The sequence below is a fragment of the Chlorocebus sabaeus genome, chromosome 2 (assembly GCF_047675955.1).
Source record: "Chlorocebus sabaeus isolate Y175 chromosome 2, mChlSab1.0.hap1, whole genome shotgun sequence".
NCBI lineage: Eukaryota > Metazoa > Chordata > Mammalia > Primates > Cercopithecidae > Chlorocebus > Chlorocebus sabaeus.
In genome coordinates this window covers 7,404,979-7,415,698 of record NC_132905.1, presented here as the reverse complement: position 1 = coordinate 7,415,698, position 10,720 = coordinate 7,404,979, and the positions used below count along the sequence as shown (strand labels likewise).

At 47.6% G+C, this 10,720-nt stretch overlaps 1 non-coding gene across 1 annotated transcript; it reads right to left on the bottom strand.

Annotated features, from left to right (window-relative positions):
* Positions 1-371: 371 nt before the first annotated feature.
* On the bottom strand, positions 372-478 carry LOC119618742 (U6 spliceosomal RNA). Its single transcript, XR_005235102.1, has one exon. It is a non-coding gene; the product is annotated as a U6 spliceosomal RNA (small nuclear RNA).
* Between the last annotated feature and the right edge of the window lie 10,242 nt (positions 479-10,720).

Here is a 10,720-nt window from a genome sequence, read left to right as displayed (position 1 = left end):
CGTCTCTACTAAAAACACAAAATTAGCCAGGCATGGTGGTGCATGCTTGTAATCCCAGCTACTCAGGGTGCTAAGGCAGGAGAATCACCTGAACCCAGGAGGTGGATGTTGCAGTGAGCCAAGATCACGCCATTGCACTCCAGCCTGGGTGACAGAGCGAAACTCCGTCTCAAAAAAAAAAAAAATAATAATAATAATAATCTTATTATTAACTATAGTCTCCATGCAGTACCACAGATCACTTGAACTTATTCCTCCTCTGTAACTGAAAATTTGTATCCTTTGACCACCCCCTGGCGATCACCATTCTACCCTCTGCTTCCATGAATTCACTGGTCCAGGAATTTATTTATATTTTTTTATTATTAAAAAAAATTCTGGAACATTTCACAGATTTGCACGTCATCCTTGTGCAGTGGACATGCTAATCTTCTCTGTATCATTCCAAATCTAGTGTATGTGCTGCCGGAGCGAGCGCAGTCCCTGGAGTTTTGGAAGCTTATGTGACTCTTCGTGTTTCCCCTGGTGGTGTCTGCCTTCACAAGCCTAGAAGGGCCTTCAGGGGAATAGGTTTGAGGGCCCGTAGCCACAGCGCGACAGTTGAAGGAATATTCAGAGCGAAGCAGATGACACGGAATTTACAGGGTGAATGAGATGGCCTCTGGCTTCACAGAAGCTGTGTCAGTTACTCGGCAATGCAGCCTGGGAGGTAGAGAGCCCTCTGTCTTGTCTTAATGTTTATAAGGGTCTCTGAGCACTCATTATGTGCAGAAAGAGCCCTGGGCAGAATCCTGGACTCTGGCAGGGCTGCCTACTCACCATGGAGCCTAGTTTCCTCCTTGGTAAAATGAAAGAATGAGCCAGGATCGCCTCCTCGGACCCCTAACTGCTCATGACATATGGCCTTAAATATGGCTCTAAACATCACTCCCCGGGGAGCCCTTTCTAGGTATCTCAGGCCAGAGCCCTCAAAGGAAAGACACAAAGATTTGACCATATGAACATTAACAATCCCTGGATGTCAGGAAACACCACAAATAAAATTAAAAGAAAAGAACAAACTAGGGGCCGGGCGCGGTGGCTCAAGCCTGTAATCCCAGCACTTTGGGAGGCCGAGACGGGCGGATCACGAGGTCAGGAGATCGAGACCATCCTGGCTAACACGTGAAACCCCGTCTCTACTTAAAAAATACAAAAATTAGGCGGGAGCGGTGGCGGGCGCCTGTAGTCCCAGTTACTCGGGAGGCTGAGGCAGGAGAATGGCGTGAACCCGGGAGGCGGAGCTTGCAGTGAGCTGAGATCCGGCCACTGCACTCCAGCCTGGGGGACAGAGCGAGACTCCATCTCAAAAAAAAAAAAAAAAAAAAAAAAGAAACTAGGAACAAAATTTTCAACAATTAGGTCATTCCACCTCCTGACTCAGCCAATGGATGGCTGATTCCTGACTTTCCTCCCCCAGAGGGGTAGGGAGGGTACAAGGTGACTTGGGAAGACACCCAGCTTGGGACACAGGAAAGTGCTCAGTCGAGGCTTTTCATTTTCTTAAATGAATGAATGAGTGAATGAATGATGAAACCTGCATCCTAGGTACTGTGTGTATGTTCCTTTGAATTCTGCCCCATTTATTTTTATTTTTATTTTCATTATTATTATTTTTAAGATGGAGTCTCCCTCTATCACCTAAGCTGGAGTGTGGTGGCGTGATCTCAGTTCACTGTAACCTCCACCTCCCACACTCAAGCGATTCTCCTGCTTCAGCCTCCCAAGTAGTCGGGACTACAGGTGCCTGCCACCGCACCTGGCTAATTTTTGTATTTTTAGTAGAGACAGGGTTTCACCATGTTGGCCAGGCTGGCCTCGAACTCCTGACCTCAAGTGATCCACCTGCCTCAGCCTCCCAAAGTGCTGGGATTACAGGCTTGAGCCACCATGCCCTGCCACTGAATTCTGCCCTATTTAAATGAAGAGAAGACAGATCCCTGACCACAGAGAGAAAGTGGCTTTGCTTCTGTTGCTTACTGTGGCGTTGGCACTCTGGAACGTCTCAGCCTCCTCTGAGTTCATCTGGAAAACGGGTTTAAAAATTCTTACTTCCCTGCCTCCTGCCTCCTGCCTCCTCCCTAGAAGGGATGTCAGTTGGGATGAATCAGAGCCTCGGTATTTTGGCTCAGCCGTTGTTTTGACAATAAGAATGATTAAACAGATAGTTTATTTATTTTACTCTTTTCTTTTGTACCCACATCTCCGGAAGAGCTGTGTTCATAGGTGTGGAGACAAGAAAAGAGCTTTCTGACGAGTCAGAAGCTGATCATGGGAAGAAAATGAGGGCATCTCCTAGGTAAAGGAGTTTTTATTTTCTCACAGGGTTTCTTCTCACTTTAAACTGGTTCTTTTGTGTTCTTACTTAGCCAGGAATGTCTGGAAGTCAACACTCCAGCTGCTGAAATCCAGAACTCAGAAAAGATGCACATAAATAGACTTTGGTTGCAGCATGAAATATTGGGTTAGACATCAAGGGAGACTTCCTAGTCAATGAGGTTGTGTAGGCAGAGGAAGAAATGGAGGAAAATCATTAAATCTTCTACTCTGTGGGAAACGTGGTTTTCTGGGAGGCACTCCAGTGCCATTGGGTGAAACCTTGCGCCACGTTCCTGGAGGCCTGGGTGGTGGCAATGAAAGGATGAAGTCAATGCAGCCCTGTTGGAAGGCTACTGGGGACAATGCAGCACCGCTCTCCCATTTTACAACTGCAGAAACTGAGGCAGGATCCTGCAACAAATGTTTACAGAAGGCCCGTGCATGCCAGCCTTATTCTGAGTTCTGAGGACACTGCAGTGAGGGAGGTAGAGTACTAGCAAACAAGGTCATGAATATAGAATGTGATATTGTGCAATGATGGGGCTGGACAAGGAAGTGAGGGGTAGGGAGGGATGGAAACTGTTGAAGGATAGTCAGGGAAGGCCTCTTTGAGGCAGGGTCATGTGAGATGAAATGACTCACTAGGGTCATTTAGACCCGAGATATGATTGAGTCTGCTTCCCTGGCTCCCAGTCCAGGGTTCCTCCAGGGTGTTTTTGGGCCCAAGTAACAGAAAACCCAACTCAAAAAGGCTTACGCCAATAAAACAGTGTTTGTCTGAAAAATCCGAGGGTAGATCTTGTTTCAGGAATGTCTTGATCCAGGATCTCAAATCACATTGCCAAGCCCTCCCCTCTCTTATGTCTCTGCCTCTTCCACAGGGGTTCTAACTCCCAGGCTCCCTGTGGGAGCAGGAAGGTGACAGTGTTTCCAGGCCCACGGCTCCCAGGTTCAAGCTGGCAAGAAACAGCTGCTCCATCCCCATCCATTAGAACAGAAATGCTGGGCCTGACTCCCTCAGCCGGGTTTGAGTAACAGACCCTCTTTCTGAACCAATGGGAATAGCTAGGGGGACGTTCTGCATGGACTGGCCAGGCTGTGTCCCAGGCCCATCCTGGGGGAGGGAGGGAGCACCCCCAGGTGAGGTTTTGAGCCTTGTTGCAAAGGAGAAAGGATGATTCAGGCCGGCCCCAACCTAGCCATGAAAGTGCTGCCTGGCCCCCTCTCTGTACTGTGTCCATATCCGTCATTTCCCCAGGCTTTACTGAGCGCCTGCTGTATGCGTCCATCTCTGTTTCCCAGAGCTTAGACTTCAAGGTATAGGAATTGTTTTGCTTTCATTTTTTTTAATCCTCCAAGATCTTCCAGTCTACTTGAAGAAACAAAAGCCACATCCTGTTTTTTATCCTGTCTTTTTGTGGCTTGCTCATGGCATGAATTTTCTAGCTGTCAACAAAGGGAGGGGCGCTTTTGGGCTGGAGGAGTCAAGGAGGGGTTCAGGAAAAAGGAGGGCTTTTGATGCATTTTCTTTCTTTCTTTTCTTTTCTTTCTTTCTTTCTTTCTTTCTTTCTTTCTTTCTTTCTTTCTTTCTTTCTTTCTTTCTTTCTTTCCTTTCTTTCTTTCCTTCTTTCTTTCTTTCTTTCTTTCTTTCTTTCTTTCTTTCTTTCTTTCTTTCTTTTCTTTCTTTCTTTCTTTCTCTCTCTCTCTCTCTCTCCTTTCCCTCCCTCCCTCCTTCCTTCCTTCCTTCTTTCCTTCTCTCTCTCTTTCTCTCCCCTCCCTCCCTCCCTCCCTCCCTCCCTCCCTCCCTCCCTCCTTCCTTCCTTCCTTCCTTCCTTCCTTCCTTCCTTCCTTCCTTCCTTCCTTCCTTCCTTCCTTCCTTCCTCTCTCTCTCTCTCTTTCTTTCTTTCTTTCTTTCGACAGAGTCTCACACTGTTACCTGGGCTGGAGTGCAGTGGCGTGATCTTGCCTCACTGCAACCTCTGCTTCCTGGGTTCAAGCGATTCTCCTGCATCAGCCTCCCCAGAAACTGGGATTACAGGCATGCGCTACCACACCCAGCTAATTTTTTGTATTTTTAGTAGAGACAGGGTTTCACCATGTTGGTCAGAACTCCTGACCTCGTGATTTCCCCACCTCAGCCTCCCAAAGTGTTGAGATTACAGGCGTGAGCCACCATGCCTGGCTCAGTGCATTTTCAAGGGTGGCTTATATCAGGAAAAGGTTTGATGGAGGATAGAATTTGATAGTGCATGCAGGCTATGGTGAGTGGGACACACACCATGTGATTATGGCTTTTTGTGATGTATGGTTAAAATGTGTGTAATACTTGAACCACTGAGGTTTATAAGATTATAAGGCAGGACACAGGCACGTGTTTATCTTAGTAGTCAGGTATTTATTCCAAATTTATGTTAGAAGCAACTGTGTTATTAACTTATCAGACCTGGATAACATTGTTCAGGATGAAACTAAAATTAACAAAAAATAAAAGTGGGAGGGAGTTCATTTAAACAAATATCATAAATATAGGTGGTAGCAGACATGGCAAAAATGTTGTTATGAGAATGAGTAAGGCCAGGCGCAGTTGCTCACGGCTGTAATCTCAGCACCTTAGGAGGCCAAGACAGGCAGATTGCTTGAGGTCAGGAGTTCGAGACCAGCCTGGCCAACATGGTGAAACCCTGTCTCTATTAAAAATACAAAAATTAGCTGGGCATGGTGGCGCATGCCTGTAATCTCAGCTACTCGGGAGGCTGAGGCAGGAGAATCACTTGAACCCAGGAGGCGGAGGTTGCAGTGAACAGAGATCCCACCACTGCACTCCAGCCTTGGTGACAGAGCAAGACTCCATCTCAAAAAAAAAACAAAAAACAAAAAACAAAAAACAGTAAGGTTTGGGAAATGCTGGTCTAGCCCTCGGATTCTAGAAGCAGAAAGACATGGATTCAATTATCAGACCCACCCCACAGGCACAGTGAAGCTTTGGGCCAACTGCCTCACCTTTCTAGCCCTCAGTTTTCTGACCAGTAAAATGGGGCTGAGAATAGGACGGGAGCAGTCTCACGGGGGTTGTTGAAGAATCTGAGATGCGGTTATGTGAACTGCCTAGTATGGCCTCTTCTCCAAGGGGACATTCAATAAGTTAGCTCTCCATAATCTGGATTATTTTTCCCAGGAAAGAAACAAACAAACAAAAAAGGCAGTCCAGCTACAGGTGCAGGAAGTGCAAGGGCCAGAGGCGGGAAGGAATGTGGCAGGTTGGGGAGGCTGCTGTGGTGGGGTGGGGTGGTCCCTGCGGGAGAGAGCAGGGATGGTGCTGTCAGGGAGGAGAGGACTTGCAATTTTACAGGAAACCCACGGGGTCAATAAGCCTCCTCTGGGACTACATTTGGTACCTTGGAGGATGGGCTTACCTGTTCCACCCAAATCTCTTTTTGCTCCCAGCAGACCTCTGAGTGCCACTGTCCACCGCAGCCTGGGGCCGGGCTCATCTGTCCCCCATCCAGAGCTTTCTGTGCGGACAGATTCTGGTGAGCCCGGGTTGGGCTCCATAGATTTCATCTATGTTGTTTATCTTTTAAACACCATTAACCACAAATTAGCTGATTCTTTTGTGCCTATAAATTAATAGATTCCATTAGTGAACAGTCAATTACAGGATGATTACTTTTCCTCCCTGAACTTGGAGGTTTTTTTATAGCTTTTTGAGAGGGATTGGTTCTGTCCTCTTCCCGCCGCTGCTCTCCTATCTGAGTTCTTGGTTCATTGGACCAGATCTTCTGAATGGCCCGGGAGGCTGAGTGTGGGTGACATGGACTTCTTTGTAATGAGGTTATAAGCCTGTTCGCTTTGCAGAAGCAAAACTGACTGGAAGTTGTGTTTTCAAAAGAATTTTTGTTTCAAACACAGACCAAACTAGCAAAGTTGCCACCTCCTTTTACTCCTGTGAATAACATAAACACGTCGTATTTGCTTTTTCTTCCATAGCTTTGTTACTTCTGGGGCCTCATTCTGGTAAATACTGGATAATCTTTTCTTTCTATCCATCCATCTATCCATCCATCCATCCCATTATCCATCCATCCTCCTCTATCCGTCTGTCCACCCATCCATTCATCTTCCCTTCCTCCCTCCCTCCCTTCCTCCCTCCCTCCCTCCCTTCCTTCCTTCCCTCCCTTCTTTCCTTCCTTCCTTGCTTTCTTCCACCTGTTCCTTCATCCTCCCATTCAGATATAGCTTCCCCTACAAAGCTCAGCTGAGGGTCTGGCTGGAGCTGCCAGGAGGGGCACTGATCCCACTACCACCTGCCATGTCCTAAAGCATTCAGGTAGTGATATGGGCTAATCTTTGGGACCTGTAGCTACACACCTGTTAGAGGATGGCAACCAATGTGCTCTCAAGTGCTAGGCAGGTAACTTAAACAACTAGGCAGGTAGGCAAAAATGAGTCTCAAGGCTTCAATGAACTGTGGGGTTCAAGCCACTCCTAAGGCTTTCTATTCAAATAAAAAATAATATATATATATATTTTATGTATGTATATATATGTGTATATATATATACACACACATATATATTTTTTTTTTTTGAGAAGGGGTCTCACTTTGTTGCCCAGGCAGGAGTGCAGTGGCATGATCATGGTTCACGGCAGCCTTTGCCACCTGGGCTCAAGTGATTCTCTCACCTCAGCCTCTTGAGTAGCTGGGACCACAGGTATGAACCACCATGCTCAACTAATTTTTGTATTTTTTGTAGAGACAGGGTTTCACCATGTTGCCCAGGCTGTTCTCAAACTCCTGAGCTCAAGCAATCTGCCCATCTCAGCCTCCCAAAGTGCTGGGATTACAGATGTGACTGCATTCAGCCAAAATGCACTATCTTTAGAGTTTGGGTTTGGGTTTGTGACTTTTGCCATGTCAATCAGAATTCTTTAGTTGTAAGCAACAGAAATGGATTTTTCTAGGCTGAATAATGCCTCCCCCGCCCCCACCAAAGATGTCTATGCTCTCATTCCTAGAAGCTGTGAATCTTACCTTACTTGGTAAAAGGGACTTTGCTGATATGATCAAGTTAAGGATTTTGAGATGAGGAGATTATCCTGGATTATTAAGGTGGGCCCATGTAATCACGAGGGTCCTTGTGAAAGGGAGGCAGGAGGGTCAGAGTCCAGAGTAGGAGATGTGCTAGAGGCAAGAAAGGAGCCAGGAGCCAGGGAATGGAGGCGGCCTTTGGAAGCTGGGAGAGGCAAGGAAATAGATTCTCTCAACTGTTTTCAGCAAGAACGCAGTCCTACTGATGTTTGACTTGAGTCTAGTAAGGTTGATTTTGGCCTTCAGACCTCCGGAACTGTAGGATAATACATTTGTGTTGTTTTGAGCCACAAAGTTTGTAGTAATTTGTTCCTACACCAATGGGAAACCAATACACTAGCAAAGAAGGATTTTTTTTGTTTTTTTCCCAAGACAGAGTCTCACTCTGTTGCTGAGGCTGGAGTGCAGGGGCATGACCTTGGCTCACTGCTACTTCTGCCTCCCAGGTTCAAGTGATTCTCCTGCTTTGGCCTCCCGAGTAGCTGGGACTACAGGTGCACACCGCCACACCCAGCTAATTTTTGTATTTTTAGTAGAGACAAGGTTTCACCATGTTGGCCAGGATGCTCTTGAACTCCTGACCTTAAACTCCTGATCTGCCCACCTCAGCTTCCCAAAGTGCTGGGATTACAGGCATGAGCCACCGTTCCTGGCTGGAAAAAAAATTTATTAAGAGAACTTGTAGTAGCCTCTAACTCTAACTAAAAACAAAAAATCTGAAAGGGAGTTCCAGAGGGAGCTGTAGCTCTGAAGAGCAGACCCAAAGAACAGTCCTGCAGAGCACCTCCGCTGGGATGAAAATCAGTATTTCCCATCCGTTCTGAGGCTGCTCAAAATTCAGGTTCCAAGGAGAGAGTGTGGCTAAGCTTGGGGCCAGTGCCCATGCCTTGGAGAGGGAGGACATGGTAACCGAGAGTCTTGGTGGCCTGGAAGTTGCCCAGAGCACACTCAGGTGTCATGGCCGGAAGAAGGGGTCAGCTCCGGCCCATGGGAGAGGCGATCACTCATTTTGAGTCTGTTGTCCACCCCTTGTCCAGTCTGCTTTGGCCAGGGTAGGGGCATGGACAACCAGGATGGCAGCGGGGACCCTCCTCTGTAAGGACAGGGGCTGGGCAGACTCGCTGCTGTGGCCTAGATCACTCCCAGCTCTGTTCTACCCTCAGCGAGCCCAGCTGTGGGTGATTTCCGATTGGAAATCTGAATTCTTAGCCTCAGGGAGGGCAGTCTAGCCCTACTGACCTCAGCTTGTGGTCTGTGCCCCGTGCCGATTCTTGCTGGGATTAGGGTCACCATCTCCTAACTGGCCCTGGTTTCGGGCCTTTTCTCTCTTGCCTCCCATCTTTCCATGTGTCCAGTTTTCTTCTAAGATATAAACACATTAATTCTTCCTGGAGCACTGAGGGACCGTGATCATAATGACCTCAACACTCTGGACATTTTGGGCCAGATGATTCTCTGCTGGGGTGCGGTGGGAACATCTCTTGTACATTGTAGGATGTCGAGCAGCACCTCAGCCTCAACCCACAAGATGCCAGCAGCACCCGCCCCTAAAGTGTGACAACCAAAAATGTCTCCAGATGTTGCCAAATGTCAAGGGCAGTACCGGCCCTGCTTGGGAACCTCTGGTCAGAAGGATCTCTCTGTCTGTTTCCACCACCTCTCCCACTACCCCAGCATCCCTCCCTCAGCCGTGGTTATCACTGGTGTCTCAGTTCCCACCCGTGACTTCTTCCAGTCTATTCCCCAGAACCTGCTGGGGAGATGTTTTCTGAAAAGGAAACCTGATCTCTCGTCACTCCTTCGTCTGAAACTCTTCTGCCTCCATGGTGCTCTTGGATAACGTCCCACCATTCACTGTCTTCTATCAGCTCTTCCAATTTCTCCAGCCTCATGGCCCAAGCCCCTCCTCCTCCTCCTTTAAGCTTCAACCACACACTGAGCTTCTCTGGGTCCCCTATTAGGTTTCTCCACTCCAGGGCCTTTGCACATTCTGTTTCTTCTCTCTCTCTCTCTCTCTCTCTCTCTTTCTCTCTTTCTCTTTTGAGACAGAATTTTGCTCTATCACTCAAGCTGAAGTGCAGTGGCGTAATCTCAGCTCACTGCAACCTCCACCTCCTGGGTTCAAGCCATTCTCCTGCCTCAGCCTCCCCAGCAGCTGGGATTACAGGCGCACACCATCATGCCCAGGTAATTTTTGTATTTTTAGTAGAGATGGGGTTTCACCATGTTGGCCAGGCTGGTCTCGAACTCCTGACCTCGTGATCCGCCCACCTCAGCCTCCCAAAGTGTTGGGATCATAGGCATGAGCCACCGCACCCAGCTTTTTTTTTTTGAGATGGAGTCTCACTCTGTCACCCAGGCTGGAGTGCAGTGGTGTGATCTTGGCTCCCTGCAGCCTCCACCTCCCAGGTTCCAGTGATTCTTTGCCTCAGCCTCCCAAGTAGCTGGGATTACAGGCACCCGCCACCACACCCAGCTAATTTTTGTGTTTTTAGTAGAGACAGGGTTTCACCATGTTGGCCAGGCTGGTCTCCAACTCCTGGCCTCAAGTGATCCGCCTGCCTTGGCTTCCCAAAATGCTGGGATTACAGGTGTGGGTCACCGCACCCGGCCTATTTCCCCTCTTTGGAACACTCTTCCTGCCACTCTTTGCTTGGTTAACTGTTACTCATCTTTGAGACCTGTTTCACTTAGGAATGCTTTTGGCTAAAATTATAGCGGTTTAAACAAAAACAGACGTATTTTTCTCCCATAACAAAAAATCTGGAGGCAGCTGGTTTCTGGTATTGGTTCTGTGACTTGGGGCTGCTATCTCTGGGATTCTCTTTGCTGTTCCCTCAGGTTCGCAAGACGCTACCTCAGCTCCAGCTATCTCATTCCCATTTAAGGCAGGAAGAAGGACAGTGGAGCCAGCTGACTTCAGCTTGCATCTCATTAGTCACAATTGTTCATGGCAACCCCAGCTGCAGTGAAGGCTGGGAAATTGTTTAATTCTTGCAGCCTTGATAGAAGGAATAAGGCTGTCCATTAAGTGTTGGTTTAAATGTCACTTCCTCCAGGAAGCCTCTCCTGATTCCCTAAACCAGGTCTGATAATCCTATTACATGTTCTCCTAGTAGACAGTAACTCTCTGTCATACCCTGATCACAACCTATAGTTTATTCTTTTTTTCAATTTTTAAAAAATTTTTTTTAATGTTTTTTTGAGATGCAGTCTCACTCTGTCGCCCTGGCTGGAGTGCAGTGGCACAATCTCGGCTCACTGCAACCTCCG